Source organism: Euprymna scolopes, chromosome 41, assembly GCF_053919585.1.
Source record: "Euprymna scolopes isolate OS-2025 chromosome 41, ASM5391958v1, whole genome shotgun sequence".
Classification (NCBI taxonomy): Eukaryota; Metazoa; Mollusca; class Cephalopoda; order Sepiida; family Sepiolidae; genus Euprymna; species Euprymna scolopes.
The window spans coordinates 20,884,941-20,908,380 of NC_136522.1; the positions used below are offsets into that span (position 1 = coordinate 20,884,941).

At 35.0% G+C, this 23,440-nt stretch overlaps 1 protein-coding gene across 4 annotated transcripts in view; it reads right to left on the bottom strand.

The window, feature by feature from the left end:
* The window catches only part of LOC145266399 (WD repeat and FYVE domain-containing protein 3-like), a 447,754-nt gene extending 427,440 nt beyond the window's left edge, over positions 1–20,314 (bottom strand). For all 4 annotated transcript variants that reach the window (XM_080122046.1, XM_080122045.1, XM_080122044.1 and 1 more), the window contains exon 1: positions 19,867–20,314. The gene's annotated coding sequence lies outside the window, so the exon portion shown is untranslated. The remainder of the gene's footprint in view (positions 1–19,866) is intronic.
* Between the last annotated feature and the right edge of the window lie 3,126 nt (positions 20,315–23,440).

Here is a 23,440-nt window from a genome sequence, read left to right on the forward strand (position 1 = left end):
CGGATTACAATCTAATTGTTATCCGATGTAATCCACAGTGACCTCACTCAAAGACAGAATTTTCATTGATCCTGTGTGACATCACAACCAAAACTAAAACAGCTGTCCAGACAGGATTTGCAGTGATCCGATGGTCCAAAATATCTTGAAGTAGAAGATGCAGTACAAAATATGATATATCTCAAAAAATAAGAACAAGACATTACAAAAACTGCTAAATTGTGCAACTGGTAAAACCAAACAGGAAAACCATGAAAAAAAAAAAAAAATTTATTGGACTTAAGGAGTTGGAGTCAGACAAAAAATTCCGATTACAACTCCTCTTAGAAATCAGACTCAGACTCCAGCAAAAACCTCCAAAACCCTGTGTATAACTTTTTTTTTTCTTTTTTTTTTTTTTACACAGGAATCACCACTTATCAAGGCCCAGAAGCTACTCGAGGATAAAGGTTAATAGGTACACAGTAGTCAATATGATTATAGCGTAGAAACATAAGTAGTGGGAATTTTGTAAATTGGATACTTAGGGAAACGGTTCATCAAGAATTTGTTTACATTAGACTTGAAGGCAATCAGATTGTAGTCAGCTGGAAAGCAGGCAATCGGAAGAGCTAACACTATTAAAGAAAAAAAAAAAAAAAAAGATATAGATAAGTTCCTGTCCGTTTACAAACTCTTTAGTGAACTTTTTAGACTCCCACAATCATATATTTAGACTAGAGTTGTAGTTGAACACATACATTTCATTTTGATCAAAAAGGATTTTAACATTGTCAATGTGAGTATTCTTTACACTGGACATCCATAAAAAAAAAGGGGGAAATATGACGTTTTACTTTATTTTATTGATAGTTATGCGGAACAAGGACTGTGTTATCGTCAGAATTTTTCACCAGATTATGTCAAATGCTGAAAGGTTAAAAAATACTGAGTCAATATAAGTTTGTGTGTATATAAGATTAGTGCATAAACTTCAAATAATTTTGCTTTAAATCTAATAAGTAATTTGTACTGATGAGACTTGATCATATAACTTTGCATGGCATATAACGATGGCGCATTATAACGCATAAAAAAGGCCTAATACTAAATGAATGAAGGTTTGCAAGAAAATTATCCCCAAATGGAGATAACTTGTTTTCTGTGTACATCTGAGCACTGACAAGTGCCCATGCTGAAATAAAAATAACGTTCTGAACCTTATATAGCTATGACTGAACAGCATCAAGGCTGACCTCCACACTGTAAATATCACAGAGCATCTGGTCAATGATTGTAATGCCTAGAGAGCAGCCATCAACACCAGCAGTTATACGACAAGAAGGCGTTCAACCTCAGCAGCTGGAAACAGAAGACGTGTGCAGCAAGCAGGTATATAAAGAATGGGCCAAAACAATTGTTTGCTCCTATAATCAATAAACAAACTTTTTGATTAACATAATGAGTTTTTGTTATCTGAAGAAAAAAAAAACGGTAAAAATAAGTGTCTATATATATATATATATATATATATATATATATATATATAACCTGGGAAAGTGGTAATGTTAAATGTTTTTTCTCGATAGTGGAATATACATATAGCCCCCCCCCCAAAAAAAAAGCCCTGATAAAAAAATACGGATTAACAAGGCTTTAGTGTGAACGCAAATTACATTGGCCACAGAAAGCTGTGTTTTCGCCACTTTTGCTAGACCGCACACACATTAACTTTGTATTTTATTTTTTAAACTTGCTTTTACTTGGGGGAGAGGGGGAGAATTTTTACATTAGTTTCACTTCTGCATTTGCGCATTCCCTTACTTGCTTTTTTTCTATATATATATATATATATATATTCTCTTTCACTTTATTTACTTTTTTTTTTCCATAGTTCTTTCCAGAAGTAATTAATACCTAGTTTAATTTTTTTGCTATTTATTTCTAACTTCGCCCATAGTTTAAAATACTGATGTCTCCTTCGGATTTTAACGACAGGTGCGCGAAAAAAAAAATGGCGTCTCCATTTTCGGCAATAAACTGTAGAAGTACCGGATAGTTAGCAAATGCCCCTTCCCCATATTAAGAATTTCTAAATAATAACTATTATTTCAGCACGGTCCGTAACATCGTTATATTAATATCGTGTAACATTTGACGCCTCTACGTGCCTTACGCATTTTTATTTTTTTTTTAATTATTATTTTTACTATGAAATAGCTTTTATTGAAAAATAAAAATCAATACTCTAAAAACGGAAATGTACTTTTTTCAAAAATCCTATTCAAAAATATCAAATCCACCACAATGCCTTTCAGTTAATTCTACCATGCTAGAAAGTTACTTACGCCTGAAAGTATCCTGTACCTCTACAAGGCCACCATTCGCCCATGTATGGAGTATTGTGATCACATTTGCGCTGGTTCAAAAGACAGTTGCCAACCTGATAGATTCTTAGTTCCAACCTCTGTCCCATCGACGAAATGCATCTCGCTGCCTGTTTTACAACTATTTTAGTGGTGGATACTCTGACGAACTACAAGCTCTTGTACCCCTTCGACATAAATATCCTCAACAAGCAGCAAAGTCCCACCCCTACACAGTAGAGATCCCTAAATGTAAGAAAGCCGCCTTCTCTAATAGTTTCTTCCCCATAGCTGCTAGACTTGGGAATTCCCTTCCGGTTTCCTGCTTCCCCAACTGTACTGACATGCAGAAGTTCAAGTATAATGCGAACAGACATCTTGCTGCTCAACTCCCTAGATAGCATTGCTGCAACTTATGTCTGATAGTAGCCCCCTACATCAAAGTAGCACTGTGCCTTGTTTGGGGTAAAAAATGTCAACCATTTTAATATTTAAGTAGTTGAAAAGAAAACAAAACTAAAAAAGAACGATTTTTTTTGAAATTTTAACATAATTTGGAAGCATTTAAACTGTCAGATAGAAATTCACAATTTTGGAATTCTGAACAAATTCTCATTTATATTGAACGTTTTAGAAGCTAGTTGCATAAAATAATTTTACTCATAAAATTTGATTTTCTTAGTTAAAAATAAAACCACTTGACCAATTTCGTGATTTTTGGAATATGATATTTTCGTTTCGTCACGAGTATGCATATCATATTTCTTTACTTTTGTTTTTCCGTTTTTGTTTTAATATAGGAGGAATTCTGGGCAAGTACCAAAAATTTAACTGACAAAATTATACCGTAATAATTAAATTTCCTTTTCAAAATTCCATTAAAATTGAAACGAAAGTGAAAGTAAAATGTCTCCTGGATAACACTGTGTAGGTTGGTTATTATTATTTGTACTCAGTTGGAGTTCTCAGACAGGTCATAAGAGATTACTCACTGTTAATAACCGGTGGTATCCCCTGGAGTCTGGATGATAACAAGTCTTCCCAGATTTCTTTACATAGTTCGTTATCTTTGCAAATGAATTTGCGTTATTGCAACAGCCACTTACCATAGATTTCTCGCTAGTAACCATCATTGGTCTTCACTGGGATCCCAGCACTCTCCACACTCTTCCTGTGGATGTCTGGTTAGTGCTCTCCCTTCTCGTCGAGGAATCCTCAGTCTTTTCTCCCTTTTTGATTCTTCACATGCTAATGCCTTTTTGATTCACAGTGGCATATTATTATTATTGATGATAATGATAAGGCACTGAATGTTGCCTCGATATATTCCAGCAGTTTACACAAACTGCCAGAATATGGCGAAACGCTCAGCCAATGCAGCAGACGATAGTTAATAAATTGGAAGAAGTGATCCCACAACATAGCAACTGTTTGAAACTCTGGTTCATATTTAGAATTATATTATTGGCGGCAATTTAAAACAAAGAAAATACAGAAAAGTCTGTATGATGCACGCACCAGTCACGAAATGAAAATGTGAGAAATTACATAACTTGAATCGTTGAGGTTATCTGGTTTCTGGATTCCCCAAGGGAGGAAATCGGTAAAGAAAATTCTCCGTAAACTTGTAAAAAAAATCAATTCGCTGCCATATAAAGCACCGTCGGGTTCTCGACTGCTCACTCACCGGGCTAATTTTGTTCATCTATTTCAACAAGCGGGTATTGACTTTATTGGTCATCTTTTGGTGAAATGAAGATGTGAAAATGTACGTCTTGTTGAAAAATTCAGAAAGATATGGCACAACAATTGCTTGTCCTTAAGAGAATTTAATGTTAATATATTCGGCGATCGCCCTCAGAAGGTATCGGTGGGAAAAATCGTGTTAATTAAATCTTCAAATAAAACTCAACCATTTTGGAGTATAGGCAAGGTACTTAGACTCATCAATGGGAACAATGGTAAAGTTCACTCGGCCTGTGTATTTAGAGACGGTTGCAAACAGGTTCATTCCTTAAAACATTTATTTGCCCTGCATTTAAAGGGTGTTTCTGCATAGTCTTCAGCAGAATGTATGGAGGAAGGTTATCCCTTGTTCTGTCCAACTTGTTCTATCACAAATGACAAATCATTTCCCATGGGGTACTGTGACGCCTGTGACAGTTGGTATCATTTTGAAAGTGTTGGAGTGAAACAACAGGATACTCTCTAGACTAAAAATTGACAGAGTTATTGCATAGGGAAATGTAGACAGACAGACAGACAGACACAGACACTTTTATAGATATATAGATATATAAAAGTGAACATGTGTGTGTGTGTGTGTGTGTGTGTGTGTGTGTGTGTGTGTGTGTGTGTGTGTGTGTGTGTACATTTACCTATGCAATAACTGTCAATTATAAGTCTACAAACTCGAAATTTGATATACAGGGTACTGAGATTTGGGAAAATCTTTGTCATCAGTTTTCGGGCAGAAATTTGGCTGTTAAGGTGTCAAAGTTCAACGATTTGACCTTTGAGAACTCTACCAAACTCCTCCGACAATTTTGGGTCCAAACACTTAAAATTTTAGATATAGGTTCCTTGGACATGGATCTAACTTAATAACTGTATTTGAGCCCAAAACAATAAATGTTAAGGGGTCATAATAGGGGTCAAAGTTAAAATAATTTATCTTTTTTATTTTGCTCAACATACACCTCCAAACACCCAGACAACGCCGGGCTGAAATGCTAGTTGGTTATAAATTCATTTATCATAGCAGATAGAAACCCATATAGGCACTTAAAAAAACTACAATAGTTAGTGGAGTACTTGTAACCATCTGAATTATTGACTTGTCACATAATTGACAGTCTAATATATATTTACCTTGAATTCAATAACTGGAAAAAAGTAATTGATATTCATTACTTTTTCTTTGCTTCTTTAGCAGTGTGTGAGAAATTACATTACTTGTATCATGTCACTTCATTGGTTGATTGGTTTAACACATTGTGTTTAATCAGAGCCTTTCTCATTGGTTGATTTGAATTTTAACCTGCGAACGCAGGCATGTTTCAACTAAAAGGTTCAGTCCGAGGAAAAAAACTTTCGTACGAGATGGACTAATTAATTTTCTTATTAATTTAAGAGCCCTTTGGTGCATAATATGGTCTCAGTACGTTTGAGACAATTTAACCTACTACGTTAGGTGTCCTTTCTAGATGTAATATCGTCTTTCTAATCTGTAAGGAATGCTGCATTCGGTTTTTACCACTTCATCGGAATTTTCACCATTTTGAATTCGAACATTGTTTTAAATGAACCACAAGCCAAGGACTAATGATAATCTTCACAGAAGATTTTTTCATTTCCACTTCTCCACGAAGTCTAACCTACCAGGCTCAGCAGAAGCAGCAAAATTATGCAACATAATTTTGCAATGGGAAAATGAAACGACCTGTTATTAATCCACCAGGTAAATGCACTTTTCAATATTATGTTACTTTGCCAGAGTTCTAAGTTTTGTGAGAATAAATTCCTCATATACTTAGATTGCAAAATTATGACTTACTTTGTTTAAACTTGCCTCTTGAGTTGCAAGATTATGATTTATTTAATTTTTAGTTTTGCCAGAATTGCAAAATTACAATTACTTGTTTTGAATTGTCCTTAAAATTGCAAGATTGTGATTTATTTAATTTTAATTTGCCCATGTAGCAAAATAAGACTTCTTACTTATTTTAAAACTGCCGGTAATAGAAAAAAAAAAAAATTAAAAAAGAAAAAGGCCATACCTATTAAGGGGCTTATTGTCCCATTTTGAAATAACTTTAATTAGGAATATGATATTTACTTAATTAAAATATGTCCTTAAAAAAATAAATTCCAGATTAAAATTATAACACTCATTGCAGAGATATAACTCAAATGTGTCTTCCTTTGTAATTACTAACAATTTTTATGTTGACAACTTAGTCACTACTGGTTGTGATTATGACACCCTCCTTTCTACTTATAATACTACCCATGACAAAATGAGGAATGCAGGATTCAAGCTTCGGTCCTGTAACTCCAACTGTACAAACTTGCAGAACAAGATGATTGAAGATGGGTCTATTACCTACCTTCCCTCTTCCTACCTTAAAAAAGGTCCTGGGTATCGTTATTCCCTCTTGTCTAATGTCAAGGACTAATGATAATCTTCATGGAAGATTTTTTATTTCTACTTCTTCAAAGTCTAACCTACCAGACTCAGCAGAAGCAGCAAAATTACGCAACATAATTTTGCAATGAGAAGATGAAACGACCTGTTATTAATCCACTGGGTAAGTGCACTTTTCGATGTCTTGTTAATTTCCGCTCTGCCAGAATTCTAAACTATGTAAGAATAAATTTCTCATAAAGATGAAATATGCAGTAAATAAATAAAATAAATAAATAAAAATAACGTAATTTGACCAAGTAGCTTTTTTTATTCAAGAAAATTTAATTTTACGACCAAGAAAGTCATAGCATTTTCATTGGCCATAACAAAAATCCGATGAAATAAATACAGGAGAGACAACTCATTCTGAAGTGTTGAGGTCAAAATCAGCCCTATGTTCAATAAAGTTTTAATAAAATCACTAAAATCGTAAATTTTGATTTACTTAGTTTAAAAAAAAAAAACTACTTGATCGATTTACATAATTTTTGGAATATGATATATTCGTTCCAAGACGAATACCATTCATCATGAAAATTTTTCTGTATTTTTTTTAAATAAGTGTAATTTTGAATAAGCACCGAAATTTACAGTAAAAGTGTGTCATCGGTTTGGAACACACCGTAGCCGATTGGCAAAATCTCCTACGAGACATTTGCAAAAAGTACTTCCTTAGCTATCTACGGCAGATAACCGAACCAAAAATCTTTTTCAAAAATGTAGTCTACACCCTAAACTTAATAGAAATAAAAGATACGAAGTAGACAGAAAAAAAATAAATAAATAAGACATCGTTGTCATAAAAAATAATTTTTCGTACCTCTCTCCCCTTCCCAAAATGTTCGTTCGGGTTTACCTAGCATCTGACGTAAATTGCCGAAATATGCTTTTAAAAACTTTTTTGTTTTGTTTTTACACAGGAATCACCACTTATCAAGGCCCAGAGGCCACTCGAGAGTAAGGGTTAATGGGTATACATTAGTCAATGTGATTATAGCGTAGTAAACATAAGTAGTGGGAATTTTGTAAATTGGATTACTTAGGGGGACGGTTCATCAAGAACTTGTTTACATTGGACTTGAAGACAATCAGATTGTAGTCAGCTGGAAAGCAGACAACCGAAAGAGAGTTCCACAGGCGTGCAGTTCTAAGAAAGAAGTATTGCTTAAACAAATCTTTAAAAAATCAGAAAGCGACAACAAACGCGAATATCCAATGAGAAGCCACATAATTAGCAGACGACTATGGAATAAGATAATGAAATGGAGTTATATTCTATATTCAAAAGCAACTTTATTTGTCATCTTCGTTAGTAGTATGTAAAAGAGAGGTTAGTAGGAGAGTTCAGTGTTCGTGCGCGTTTGTATGTATAGTAGTTGTGAAAAGAGTTCATGATGTGAAGACGAAGATTAGATATAGGTCAGGCCTGTTGAAAGAGAGAGTAAAGTGTTCAATGTATACATCATAGGAGCGTGTGCCCGATAGTAGAGACAGGACAAAGGGTTAGTGTCTCATGATAGGAATGAGTACGTGTGTGAAGCGCACGTGGAAACAAGTTTTGACGATAGCCATGTTGGCTTGTTGTACTCACGTTAGGCCTGGGGCCAAAGGCCCAGGTGAATGTCTGCTGCCAGCTGAAGCCAGGGAGGAAGAGAGTAAGAAGGAGAGCATTCTCGGTTTTAACTTTTATTCACTCGGTCACGTGACCGAGAGCTGGCTTATGATTGGGCAAGCCAGTAATATGCGAGATTTAAATCCTGCTATTGTGCTTGTTGCAAGTTGGTCTGCTACATGACTTTGAATAAATTGGGAAAAAGGGGGGAAAATACTTTTTTTAATTATTAATTTTAAAATCATGGAGCAGCACATGGTAATTAATCTGACTATGCTGGACATATTCGTACAATCATAGAGTACTGTCAACAGAACAGCCTGATAGTATTTTAAATGAGGTGCAGGAGAAGACAAAAGAAGTCAGAAAAAGAGATTGTGGAGTGGGTTCGGAACATACCGTTATTGACTGGAAAAACTAACCCCACCAAAATAGTTTTTAAACACACAAGAAAAAAAAAAAAGAAAAAAAAAATTCTACTTATTTAAAACAAAAAAATATTTACTGATAAAACTACGGTATATTGTTGTTATATTTTATTTTATTGTTTTTTTTTCCCCCATTTTCATGTATCTTATTGTAATCGCTATCCGATAAATGTTGCTATTTTCTGTTTCCTAGTGTTTTTAAGATTTGCTCGGCGACGCTTGGCATAATCCGGCGGTTTACGTCAGGCGCCAGGCAAACCCGAGCGGACATTTACATAAATCCGGTTCACAAAATGCACTAGCACCAAAAAGTAAATATTTATCTATGAAACTTAGCATACATCTTTTTTTATTGTATTTCCATTTTTCTTCATTTAAATAAATGTTTTACATCATGTTTTTTTTTTCTTTTTTCAACGATCGGCATATTCTGGCGGTTTATGTAAGCTGCTGGAATATGTCGGCACAACATGCAAACACACACGGAAAAATAAATAATAATCTAATAATATAAATCTCGCCTATCTGTTTAAATGTATGTATGTATGTATGTATGTTTGTTTGCATATCTGCCTAAAACTTTCGACTGAGGCAATGAATTTTCACGATATCGGTATCATTTTGAAGCTTGACCCTTCGGACGACAAATATCGAAAAGTTGGCTCAAAACATTAATTCCTTCACCCTCAACTGGGCACTTTTCTACAGGGAGATGTCGCTTTTTTTCGTTGATATTTTCAAAACTCATCTTCTCTTTTCAATTGATTAATCTTAATTTAAACATTCGTCACTTCCGGTTTGGCGATGGACGCAACAGAAAGAACATCATGATTTGGGGGGTTTTTTTCACATTCTTTACTTTTCCTCCTTCGCAGTACGGGTTCGAGCCAGTCTGCCTACTATTATTTTTTTTTTTTTACTCAACACACACCTTCAAACAACCGGGCAACGCCGGTCACCCAGACAAGTAAATAAATAAATGGTGGCATCAGCAACAGTAACCGTAAAAATCAATATAAACAGTTTTTAAAATTTTATTAAAAGTATATATGTAATAACACTAAGAGCATTTTTGGAGTTGAAAAAACATTTCTATACTTTGTTGTCCTGAGCAATAAAAAAATGTTAAAAATGCAGCAAGACAGTAAGACTCCAATTTGTGAAAATTTGCGAGTCTTCTGTTGCAATATTTTGAGGTTAATGGGGTATATATTTAATTGCCGCCCACATCGGCAATATTTGGCACAAGGCCTGGAAAGTGGGATACCCGCAGGCTCCCCTAAAGGAAGGGCACTCCTGCAATTTTAAAAATTGCCTGAGTAACCCCGTTGGCATTCCCCGGTCGGGGCGCCTCAGGCAGCAAGCAATAAACTTGCCCCACCGGAAAGCCCGGTGGCAAGGCCTGGGAGGGTTGACCTCCTAGGTATTACCCAGGCGGTGTACCTCAGTCCAACAGGTGCTGGGCCGGTTCCCGGCCCCTCACCTGTTGGGCTGAGTGTCAAGTGACGAATCCTTGACTTGTACTACCCTGTCTCCCTGCAGCCGAGGCCACTAGGACACATCCCATCATCCCAAGAGGTTAATGGGGTATGATCCCACACAGTCGGAAGATTCTATTTATAAACGATGCTGCTAAGAACTGGCGAATCAAATTAATTCACGTTCTACTACCAACCAATCAAAAACCAGAATTGCTTCATAAATATTAAACCTTTTCTGGAGCAATTTCACATGTTCTTTCCCGGGTTTCGACACGGTAAGAATATTTTGTTCTGTGGAACTGTCTACTACAAACAAGTCACCTCTCAGGACTTGTGTGTAACAGCGAACCATCTGAAACTTCTGAAACTCAGAAATGGCTTACACATTCCAAAAGTGTTTTCTGTTGATTATATGCATAATCTATAATCTATCTATCTTCTAGATTTGTTAGAGAGTATAATATTTACAATTTGCGAAGGGACGTTGTGTCTGTCTTTTATTTGAGTGACTTATAAAATTCCTGCTATTCTGTCTTCTCGCATGTTTGTTTGTTTTTCATATAAAAGCAAAACTAAATTGAAAGCAAAGTCATGTTCTCAGCCTTTGTGCTGGGACGTCCAGAAAGCAATGATCAATGTGGGGGAAAACCCGTCATATCAGACAATTGCTATTCTTTTGGACACTCCCCTTTTTATGGGGAGCTGGTTTTCCCCAACATCTTGGGAAAACTGGCTTGCAGCCAAAGTTAAGTTGCGTGATGTTTGACCTCATTAAATTTATGCACCTGTCACTTAACTTTTTAATCGTTAAATTAAAATGCTTTCACTTCTTGTCCGGTCGTGACCAAGCGGTAAGATGTCAGGTTTTTTCACACTTTCTGTTCCACCTTCGCGTCAAGGGTTCGGGGGCGGAATTCTCGAGAGGGTTACTATTCTGTAGAACTTTTTACAATGTACGTACCTGTCACTGCACGAAGATGTCATATTCCAAAATTCACGATAATGGATCAAGTAGTTTTTGGTTTTTTGGGGGTTTTTTAAGAAAATAAAATTTTTTGACACATCGATGGATTAGTGCACCATCTTAATTACAAATGATCGGGAATGTAGAATCAACAAGAGCAGACAAATCGACTTTGAAAAAAAATCTTTCCACTCTTGAAAAATCCTTTGAAATTTCTACTTTTAATGGTTTTCGGGGATGCTAAAAACGAAAATAACGTTTATAAACACAATTTAACGTAAAATGAGCATCTACACGTTGACCCCCCCCCCCACACACCCCACCCTCCAAAAAAAAAAAAAATTCTGTTTGCATGGGGAAGGAGGGTGATTTTCTTAAAAAACTACTTGATCGATTTACGTGATTTTTGGAATATGACATCTTCATGCGGTGACAGGTACGTACATCATAAAGATTTTTCTTGAAAAACATTTTTTATAGGCCTAAATGTAGACAAGCACTCATTTTGTTTTGTTTGCTTATTTTAAATGCTACAATTTGAAAAAAAAATAAAAATAAAAAAATAATTTCATTTTGCAGCCAAGAGCATAAAATGCCTTTCTCAACACGAGAGGAAATTGAAGGTAACCACTTTTTTGTTGCATTATGTTTAGACTGTCGATCTTTACGGTTACCCTGGCATCGATTAGTATTGCACAAAATATTCATGAAGGATCAAGGAGGATGGGAAGACCGAGAAGAGAGAGCACTAGCAAGACTTCCACTGGAAAGACAAGCAGAACACTGCAATTTAAATTCCAGCTATCAGCGAAAAATCAATTTAAAAAAAAAAAAAACTGTTGCGAGAACACAAAATGATCTGCAACAGTTAACGAAAGAAGCAAAGAATACTGGAAAATAAAAAAGACTGTCACTCAGATTCCAGGGAACACGACATGTTATTGCTCGTGAGTGTTCGCTAGCAATGGCCCATGCGAACTAGTAAGAACAACAACAAAGAAGAATGTTATGGAAATGATGTAGACGCAGGGTATCGAGTTAGGGTGATGTCAAAGCTACAGCTTTTTTCTTTTTTTCCCCATCTCCGGTACTTAAGCAGAGTATGGACCGTATTATCCTCGCCATTTCTGGGATAGGCTACATAAACCGTCGGAAGGTGCTGAACAAAACTATTATTAGTAGCAGCATTAAAAACGATGAGAAATGTTTAATGTTTCACTGCTTAATAAACAGTTAAAAATTAAGGGGAAAATCACAATTACCATAAAAAAAAGTCGTTGTATGGTTATTTCAATCAAAAAGTGGTACTTGTGCAGTTTACGGGCCATGCGCAAATAATAACGTTATTTAAAAAGTTATTCTTAGCATCGAGATGGCATTTTTCTTTTTTTTTTTTTTAACTATTCTGTACTTTCTCACAATTTAATACTCAAAATACACCATAAAAAAATAAATAAACAAAAGATACCGTTTGCCAATTGTTGGCTAAGCGTTTAAGTATCTTTCGAAATATGCTGACAATAACGCGGCCCCTATTTTGCATATGTACCTTTAGGTGTGTTAGAAACCGACCTTACGAATACGTGAAAAAATATTGAATAATTTGACCTATCTTTCCAAGCTTATAACTACTTAAAAAATGTAATTCAAAGCCTAATTTTTTTTTTTCAATTAAAAGAGCAAAGACCAAGTTTTTAAAAAAATAACAGGTTTAATAGCAAATTATGCAATATTTGTTTTTTTAAATCTGTTTTCTTTAAAAAGATTTGAAGAAAATAAACGAAATTTAACTTACATCGATTATAAAAAAATCAATTCCAAAAAATCACTTACCTATAAAAATTACTAATCAATGTGTAGTTCCATTCTTCATTGTTAAAAATTTATCAATATTTATATTTTAAAATCCATTTATTTTTTAAATAAAAGAATTTTTTAAACGCCTATTTTAAAAATGCGCCATGACGAAAGTATTTCATGTTTTTATCCAAAACCGGAAGTAGTTTTTTTTTATTGTTTTGAATGATGGACATCAGGGAAGTAAAAACCACACTTTACGTTAGTCGTCTAGCCTTGTCCGTGAAGAATATGTGTTCCCATAATTTAAAAATAGTAAATTTTACTTATAAGATTTTGCTTGTTTAAAAAAAAAAAAAAAAAAAAAAAAGACACTCACGGAATTTTTTTTTTTTTTCCTCAAAGAAATACATAAAGTTTTGATTTATTATATTTTCATTCTTTTTTGTCGAGTGAAATTTTTTTTTTTAAATATCTAAAAAAAGAAAACATTGAATGAAATAGAAAAAAATTGTCGTCATCGTCCATTACTTACTGGAGAATATAAGCAGAACACGGGCTTCCAATTAAAAAAAAAAAATTTTTTTAATAAAAATCAACATGGTTTAAAAAAAAAAAAAAAAAAAAAAAAACAAACAGGTAAATTTCTAAAAAACACTTTCTTTTTTTGTTGTTTTAATTTACAATATATTATTTATTGATCTTTTATTTTCAATTTGCGATATATAAAACTTTGGTACATAAATTATTAAAATTTTAATAGACATTTCAAAATGGGGGGGGGGATTAAAAAAAAAACGTTTGTCCAAAATATTGTATTCGGTTAATTGGAAAGAGCATAAAATTTCACATTGACCCTGAAAATATCGTAAAAATTTAACCAATAGAAAAATTGATTTTTAATGTTTAAAAATTTTTAAAAATTAACTCGTAAAATTCAATTGATTTCATTACGTAAAAAAATGGCTGCATAAAGGCGCGCCGGCATTTTGTAAACACTGTTTTTTAAAAAATAAAAAAAATAATATTTCTATTCCTTTTTATACAACTTTAACAGTTTATTTTGGAAGTATAATCCATAAAGAAAATAAACAACCTACTTTTAAAAGAGAAATTATGAGTTTCTTATATTTTATTCGCAGTTTCGTGTTAGGCGTGTCAAAAATTCCCCCAAAATTCTGATACACCTAATGTACCTCATTTTCACTAATATTTTGGGGAAAGATGTAATACCATATATCCTTTCTCCGGCTAGAGGTTAAATAATAAGGTAGACGAAACTCAAGCCTTCGCTGTGCAATTAATCTAAGAGAAGGAAAATTCCGAATTAAAATCAGTCTTTTTCTGCTGATGGTACTTGTTTCCGGCCATCCTGGACTTCTTGCCACTGGATTTAATTTTGGTTCAGGTTATAGCGCAACCCTAATAAAAGCTAGATGTGACACAAAGCCAGAAAGTGATGTCCAGCCAGCGTCCCTAGAAGAGAGGCATTCTGGCCTAGCAAAAATTGCCTGGGCATCTTCAATCAGCACTCCTCAGGCAACAAGTGATAAACTTGCTCCACCCGAAAGCTGGGTAGCAAGGCCTAGGAAGGTGGATCAGGTAATACCCAGGCGGCATACCTCAGTCTGAGAGGTATTAGGCTAAAAACTGGCCCTGCACCTGTCGGGATGATTGTCAAGAACGGATTCTTGATGGTACTTTCTACCAAGTAGTCTCCAAGCAACCAAGGCAGCAAGGAGACTTCCTCCAACATTAAAAATAATGGGAGGGTATACATGTTATGGGTATATATTTTGTCAATTTAATAGTTCTCAATAGATTAATAAGCTACACAGCTTACATTTGCGAGTAAAATCGGTTGAGGAGTTTACTCGCAAATGTTTCTGTGTAGCTTAAGCTGACTTATCTAAACACTTAGCATCTGTGGTACTTGTGCAGAATAGTGCACCAAATGATTTGACAGAGATCCTTTCACCTTAACCCCCTCAACCCCAAAAAGACTCCTTTAGGCTCTTCACGATGAAGGTAAATGAATAGCTAACAAAGTCCCATCAGAATCTTCACGTGTTAAGAATAGCTTTCTAAATAATAAAGAATTATTTAGAAATATCATTCTTAACATGGGAAAGACTTGTTAACTATTCTGTACCTTAATTCTACTATTAACCCTAAGTCGATAATTTCCGTAAGTACTGAAATCCTTTCTTTCTGCATAAGTACCACATTGCTATACTACAGCTCTATCTAAACATAGTCTTGCGAGTGTTTGTTTACCACCTCTCTAGGGGAGGTTAGACACAAGGTTGAGGGGGAATGAAAAGTCATTGACCAAAGAGAGGTGCACTCTGACTATATATATATCTATATATATATAAAAAAAAAAATGTTAATCATGCACTTATGTTACCGTGCTAAAATAAATTATTTAGAAAGTCATTCTTAACATGGGGAAGGGAGAGAGTTTTGTAACTATTCTCTATACTTACCCGGCCCGGGTCCTTCGGGGCCTGGGCAACAAGTGTCAAGCAAAGACCATATGTTGAGGCAACCCCACATATAAGACCTTGCTCAATGTAGGGGCAACCCTTCATACCAATTGTCACTATCCAGCTCCCCTACTCCCCGGGGAGTTTGTCCCCATTTCCCCTTCACTCCTCACTTTAAAAATCGGCCTTGTGCCTAATTTGTTCGGTGGCGGAGCAAATAAATACCCTCTATACGTTCCTCGGTCAATGTCAAGTTTCTTTCCAACTCCTCAAAAACCTTTAAAATGAGGACTTTCTATGTTTTCGGTGGTACTGAAAACGAATATCACATTTAAATTTGGGGTAGATAAGTAGTTTTCATGATATGAAGAAATTAAAAGTTGGGGGATCACTTTCCTATATAAATTTAACGTAAAATGAGCACCCACTTTCTAACCACCAGGTAATTTCTTCATATCCTAAAAAAATTTAACTGTGATATTCGTTTTCAGCACCCCCACCCCCTGAAAACCGGCGCTGTTTTTTTTTTACTAAGAGATTCGTTAATTTTTCATAAGTTAGGACGCTAATAATGCTGTCAGTAAGTTTACACGAGCAGTTTACAAAAATATACTTTCGTTTTTCGTTCGTTTTTTTTTTTTTTTTAGATAGGTATTCAATTATAGAACTTGTATAGTTTTTAGCAGGAGCATCTGTAGTTTAATTAACCATTTTTCCGTAAGTAACGTGCCGACATTAATCATTGAAGCAGAAGAATCGTTTGATATTTCACAAAAATTCTGTTTACATTAGGGGGCGGTGGAGGGGCGGATAGTGTTGTGGCGCCCCCTAATGTAAACAGAATATTTGTGGAATATTAAACTGCAGAGCACCTGCAAACAACTATAAAAGTTCTATAATGAAAAAAAAAAAAACGAAAAACAAAAGTATGTTTTTGTAAACTTACTGACAGCATAATTAGCGTCCTAAATTATGAGATGAAAAAATGAACGCGTCTCTTAATAAAAAAAAAAAAACAAAAAAAAACAGCGCTGGTTTTCGGGGGTGCTGAAAAAGAATATCACAGTTAAATTTGTCTATGAAGAAAATACTAGGTGGTCAAAAAGTGGGTGTTCATTTTACGTTAAATTTATATAGAAAAGTGATCCCCCACTTTTTGAAAAAGTAATTTCTTCATATCATGACAACTACTTATCTGCCCCCAAATTTAAATGCGATATTCGTTTTCAGCACCACCGAAAACCTCTACAAGTCGTCATTTTAAAGTTTTTGAGGAGTTGGAAAGAAACTTGATATTGACCCTTTCCTCTAACAATTTAAGGTACTAGTGCAGAGAGTGATCCGGACGTAAATAATAACGTTATTATTTAAAAAGACATTCTTAACATGGGGAAGGGAGGGTGTTTTGTACCTATTCTATACTTCAACTTTACAATTGAATAAAAAAACATAAAACTTTAATTAAACTTGGAAATACAATTTAAAATATAGCGGCGCGGCGCGGCAGTGGCGCGCCGCGCGGCACTCTCTCTGCACTAGCACCCAATTTAATAAAAGATATAATAAAACTTGAATTTAATTTGAAAATACGATTTTTAAAAAAAATAACACTATAACATAAGTGCATAAGCAACAAACAAAAAAATTCATCCGCAATCCCGTTGACATTCCCCGGTAGGGCGTCTTGGGCAACTAGTTTGAAACGAACACCTTCTCTAGGAGAAGATAAAGTCCGAGGAGGTGGACCTAGGACTGAACGGAACAGTAGTTCAGTTCAAGAACAACAAAGCGAATGTTGGACCGATTGTCCAGGATGTATTTTCGACTGGTATGAACGACCCCCTGATTGAGCCGTGTGTGTTTCTGCCTTGATTCGCGTTTGTCCTGATTTTAAGGTGTGTGTGCACGCGCAATTAATTTAAGTCTACTACTATGTGGCGAAGTGCGTGAAAATAATATGCTGGTTAGTCGTTACAGTGCGTAGTAAAAGCAATATTGAACTCTGAAATCAATATATTTTTTTTTTATTCTTTATAATCGAAACAGAAACTGACATCCTCTAAAACAGTCTAAGAATAAGACGATCAATTTACAACATGAAAACAATTGGTAGTTTCGATTTCAAAAACTGGTTATTTATTTATTTATTTATTTATTTATTCGGTTTGTTTTCTTTCTTTTTATTTATAACATTTTTTTTTTTTTAACTGACAACCAGCAGAACCACACACCCACAAAGCTAATTACAATAAAGTATCAATTTGGATTATTCGGACTACTATTCTTATCTTGCTTAAAATATGTATATTCTTCTACAACGTTTCAGTCGATGTAACCTCCGACGTTCTTCAGGTGCATTTTTTTCCCCCTGGCTCTTTGGTTGAGGCAAAGTGTAGTATCAGTTCTTTACATTTTATATTTTCTGGATACTTCTACAATATTTGAACAGAACGATCTTTTGTTTGCTTGTTTTATTCTAGTCCAACCCTGAACTAAGTTTAAGGTTTAATTCTGTATAAATCGTTTTGGTTTGGTTCAAATTCTGTAGAAGCGCCCTTTTCTGTCTCCGGTCAGTGAAGGAGAAAATCTTCCAGACAGAGTCAGATTTTCATTTTTGTCCCAATCCAAAGTGCCTCGGGAGAAGATCGTTTTTCTCTCGTATTAAAAACCGACCTTGTGTCTAACTTTGCACCCATGGAGAGGCAAGTAAATATGGACTTAAAAACGTATAAAATATTTAAAATGTATGTTAGGTTGGAAACTATGCACCTGGAGAAGACCGGAAATGACATCGGCTGAAACGTTGTAAATACAACAATCAAAATAAGGATAAGCCCGAATAATCAAAATTTTGAGGTCCTGGATATAACCTTAAATTATATCCGATGGTGGCTCCAGTTTGCGGGCTTTGAGGAGTGTGGAGCCACCCTTTAATTGCCATTGCTCCCAGGTCCATTCTGACCCGGAGAGATAGTACCTGTCAGGGTCCCAACTATGGGTTAAATAGAAACAGACTTAAAAAACAAATATACTCTATTAAAAAAATTTTCTTCAAAATCACTCGATTCGGCATTGAATAACCTGAAAAGGGTTGATATGCCATAAAACAAAAACAAACAAAATTTTTAATCCCCATTTAACAAAACAAAAAAAAAAATCCTAAACAAAATAGTAATCTAAATTCTAAATATTTTAATTATTAATTAATTCATAAATCGCACCGTTTCCTTTTTACGACAGATACATTTAATTCGGAGAAATATATATATATATATATATATATATATATATATATATATATATATATGCATGCGTAATTCGATCAGCGAACAAGTTAAAATCAAATTAATATTTTAATATTAATAGTGTAAATAAATGAAATAAAAATATAATAATTTAAAGTATTAAAAAAAAAAAAACATACATTTGCCCCAAACAAGAATTTTAACTAATAAACCTAACACCCAATTTTTCATTATATAAAATAGTTTTTTATTGTATTTTTTCTCTTGTATACATATTAAATAAAAAAAAATTTAAGTGAAAATATATTTTATTAGGTTATATCGCTAAATTATTAAACTAATTCGTAAATTATTGTTTTTTTTTTTTTTGTTTTTTTAATGAACTTCAAAAATTATTTACATTATTTTAGCAGTGCATTTTTTTTTACGCGTTTATATCCGGATTCAAAATTAAATAATAACAAAATAAATACAATCTTTGCATATCGTAATTTATGGCCATAAAGTAAGGGATCAGTTTCTAATTATAATCAAGTATTAAAGCAATCCCCCAATTCTTGTTTACTAGTTAATTCATATATTAATTTATTATTATCATTATTAAAAACAAATATACATCCTTGCTTTATTTTTTTTACTGGGTGTAGGTAGGTCACAAGTGGTAGACATAAAATAAGGTATCGATTTTTAATTATAACAAAGTATTAAAGTAAACCCCAATTCATATTAATTTATAAATTTTATATTTTTAAATTAAAACCAAACATAAAAATCTTCTTTTTTTTTTTCGCACATCGTAAGTGGTGAACATAAAATAAGGGATCAGTTTGTAAGCATAGCGAAGTATTAAACTAATCCCCCAATTTCTGTTTATTAATCATGTATTAAGTATTTTTAATTAAAAATAAATATAACCACCCTCCCTCCTTTTCTTTTTTTTTTGTATATCGTAAGTGGTGGGCATAAAGTAAGGGGTCAGTTTTTAATTATAACCAAGTATTAATATAATCCCCCAGTTCCCGTCTACTACCAAATTCGTATTTAAACATTTTTCTATCAATGAACGTAAAAAAAGGGAGTTGTCTGTATGTTTATATAAACGTTAAAAGCAACAGTAGATATAATAATTTATTCATTGGTTAAAAAGTGAGGGATCGATTTACAAAAATAAATCAAATGCATTGCAATTCGCTTTTCAATGTAATTATTCAATATCGCTTGTAATATGCATTTCGACTATTTATATTTCAGCGAATGTTTTGTTTTTATTATTCGGACTGTCAGAGGTTCGTACAGAGATTGAAAGTTGTACTCACCTTTTAACAATTGTATAAATTCCATGGCTCTGTTTTGTTTGGGATAGCAGATTTGTTTTGCCCCAAAGACTGTAAAAATCTCATCATTTTTTTGTGGGGGGACTATGAATAAAAATAATAATTTTAAAAATTGTCAAGAAGAGAAATAAAAAGGCGAGACTGGTCGCGCCCCCTGGCGTCCGATTTTAGAAACGCACTACAAGTAGTCAACCACCACCGCCCACCAAGGAAGAGGGGAGGGAAAAAAAACACAATGTCGTTCCGAAATCCGACGAAAAATCCACTTCTCTTGGAATGCAGATCCTTAGAAATCCATGCCCTCACAGAGTGACATCGGAACGTAATTAAAGATTTCTTGTTGGTCAAATTTGTTCCTCCTCGAGTAGAGGGTGGGTGTGTGATGACAAAAAAAAAAAAAAAATTGTCAAGAACAGGGGCGGGTAACTCTGCATTACTCCTTATCCCGTTTTGACTTGCTGATCTTTATTTATTATTTTTATTTTATTTTATTGTTTTTCGTCGTTTTCCTGGGATTGGAATTATTTAGCATCTACAGATTTCAGTACATATTTATTTATTTTGTATTTATTTCTAATATATACCTTTCTGCAGCTGAAACTACATCATTACTGTATTTAAATGCACAATTCATGATGGGAATAATGTAGTATCTGTTCTGTTGTCATTCTCCCAAGCATTACCACCTTCTTTTTTGATGAGGGAGTGTAATATCTATTCTATTGTCATGATACCATCCGTCCAGGCATTACCTTCTTCTTTTTAAAGGTGAATGGTGTAGTATCTGTTCTGTGGCCATCATAGTGTAGTGACCAGCTAAATCAAGTCGCTCGTCACATAATCAGAAGAATCTATTCAGCCAGAACTTGTTCGTTTCAGGAACAATTTGATTTTGCAGTCCTGTCAGTGTGTAGAGGCGCAGCTATAATATGTCATTTTCACACACGTGGGACGATATTTCTGTCTACTCATGTATATAGACAGTAAACAGGTTGGAACATTCTAAAAAGGCCATCTAAAAGGGCCACCGCGCCAAAAAACAAACCAGTCTAGACAGTGTTTCCGCAAGTTACCATCGTCGCCGCCCATAATTGTTGCTCGCGTCAGATTCCATGCAAGGACGTTAAAACTGCATCAAGTCTGAGCAACAATTCTGTGATTTCCAGGCAGCTTTTTGCAGGCTGAATAGCCGCTGCTCGAAATTATCATGCATGTGGGACTTCGACACACGATGTTAAAAATCTGCACTAGTACGAATGTCATGTTCAAACTGTAAAGGGACAAATTACTCAATCCCTGTACTAATGAAGCTCACTCAAACAACGACGGATGAATATTTTTTGCCCACAAACGTTTATCCGCCTGGTATTTTTCATTCGCAGGGTTTTTCGTCATAAAATGCTGACATTAATAATTTCCTCAGTCACAGAGTATTTTTTCAGTCAAACCTGCAGAAAAAGACAGATTTTACTCAAGACTTTCAAAAATACTTTTACAATTATGCAAATATTCTTTTTCCACTTGAATAATGTTCCTGGATTTTCATGTTATTAAAATGCACATCTTTTGCATTATTAATGGACCTCAATCTTTTCAATTTCATGCTCATGAGAAGATATCAAACATTCAAGAAAGACTGTGACTTGCACATCTCTCACTCGCAAAAATAAACCCTTTCTGTTTAAATAAAAATTATTATTTTAAATGCTTGTATTTGTTCCTGAGTCGTTGCTATTTGCTAACTTTTCTTTTTTTTTTATTCTTGTTAGAGAAAGGAGTTTTGACCTATGCTCTCGTCAACATCATGAATTCAGAGACTGATCGATACCCCTTTTCCCTAAAACAGATGATCCCGAAAACTATCAGTAAATCAGTGACATGCAACCATGGGCCTCCTTATAAACTGGTGACTCTATCTTCAATAAATTTACGATTCACGTTGATTATCACTCAAAAATCGAAAATTAAACAAAACATGCGCTTTCTGAAAACTGGGCTCCAACTTCAGTGAATTAGCGGCACATGCAACCTCGGGCCTCCCTACAAACTGGCAGCATTAATTTCAGTAAATTAGTGCCACACACAAACACGGTCCTCCTATGGATTAATGGTTCCAACAATCGCACATGGGGACACCATATTTCCTACACCTGGTGATCCTGAATTCAGCAAACTGGCACATTTCCATGAATTTTTTCTTCTTTCAAACATTTGCATCCTCCCTTGGAGCATCAGTCTCGTCGACAGCACATTGGACATCAACTAATTGAATTCTGCCTAAATCGGCATCAGCAGTGACTATCAACGCCTGTTTCTCACCGACATTCCCATTAAGTATGAGATATAATGGGGACCGATGCTCTTTCACCAACCATGGGCATCCAGACTGTCTTACAGATCCCACCATTTTAGACACAGGACCCTACACTGAGGTTTGTACACGTGAAAGCACAATTTTTTGCACAGAGAATACATAGTGAGCTGACTAAGCTTAACCACATGATGGCCTCATTTACACGTGAGGTTAACAGACATCGGCAAAACCTGCAAGATTACTCTCCACATCAGGCATCCGCGCGACACAAAGTTAGTGATATCACTTTTTATTTGGACTGCCATCAACAAAGATATATGCAATTGGGCATGGAGTTGTGTCCCTTGTCAGAAGTTCAAGGTTTCATTCAAAGACCTCCTGCCTGCAAATACAATCACCATTAATGATTCTGAGTCATTTTTGCTCGACAACTTCTATATGGTCGGATGGTCACTCTGATTTTCTACCTGCACACAGTGAAATACTTGTAGTGTTTTTGTTCTTTTCCTGCATATAGACGTTCCATCTAGTGAGGGGGTATGTCTCTCTTGGCAGTACTTTGCAAACGAAGATTCTATGAAGGGGGTTTTCCACGTCAACTGCAGGCATGCTCGTGGCTGACAAGCCCAATGTGGGACAAGCAGGTTTAGCCACAGCAGCTGCAGTCAAAAGTCACGTCCAGTGTGGCTGCTGAGGTTTCCCAAATCTTCCTCCTGCAGTGCTTCTCCCGCAGATTCTCTGTGTGGGAGATCTCAAAGGAGGTGACAGCTTGGTGGACAGTATGTTGCCAGGTAACACGGTCAGCAGCGAGAGCAGACCACTGGAGGTGGTCAATGTGGCAGTCACCGAGGGACTTCTTTAGAGAGCCTTTATATCATTTCTTCGGTGTCTCTCTGTCATGACAGCCAGTAGAGAGTTCGCCATATAGGAGTATCTTGGCCAGGCAATAATCGTCCATTCTGGAGACATGCCCAACCCAGCGTAACTGTGACTTCAGCAGCATAGCCTCGATGCTGGTGATTTCCACCGCTCAATGACCTCAACATTGGTGACATAGTCACTCCAATGGACATTGAGAATGGTGCAGAGACAGTGCTGATGAAAACGCTCAAGGAGTTGGAATTGGTGTTGGTAAATTGTCCAGAACTCAGAGCTGTACAGAAGGGTGGAGAGTACTACAGTTCTGTACACACTAATTTTGGGGCAATTTTTTAAGTGTCTGTTTTTCCAGACTCTGTTTGC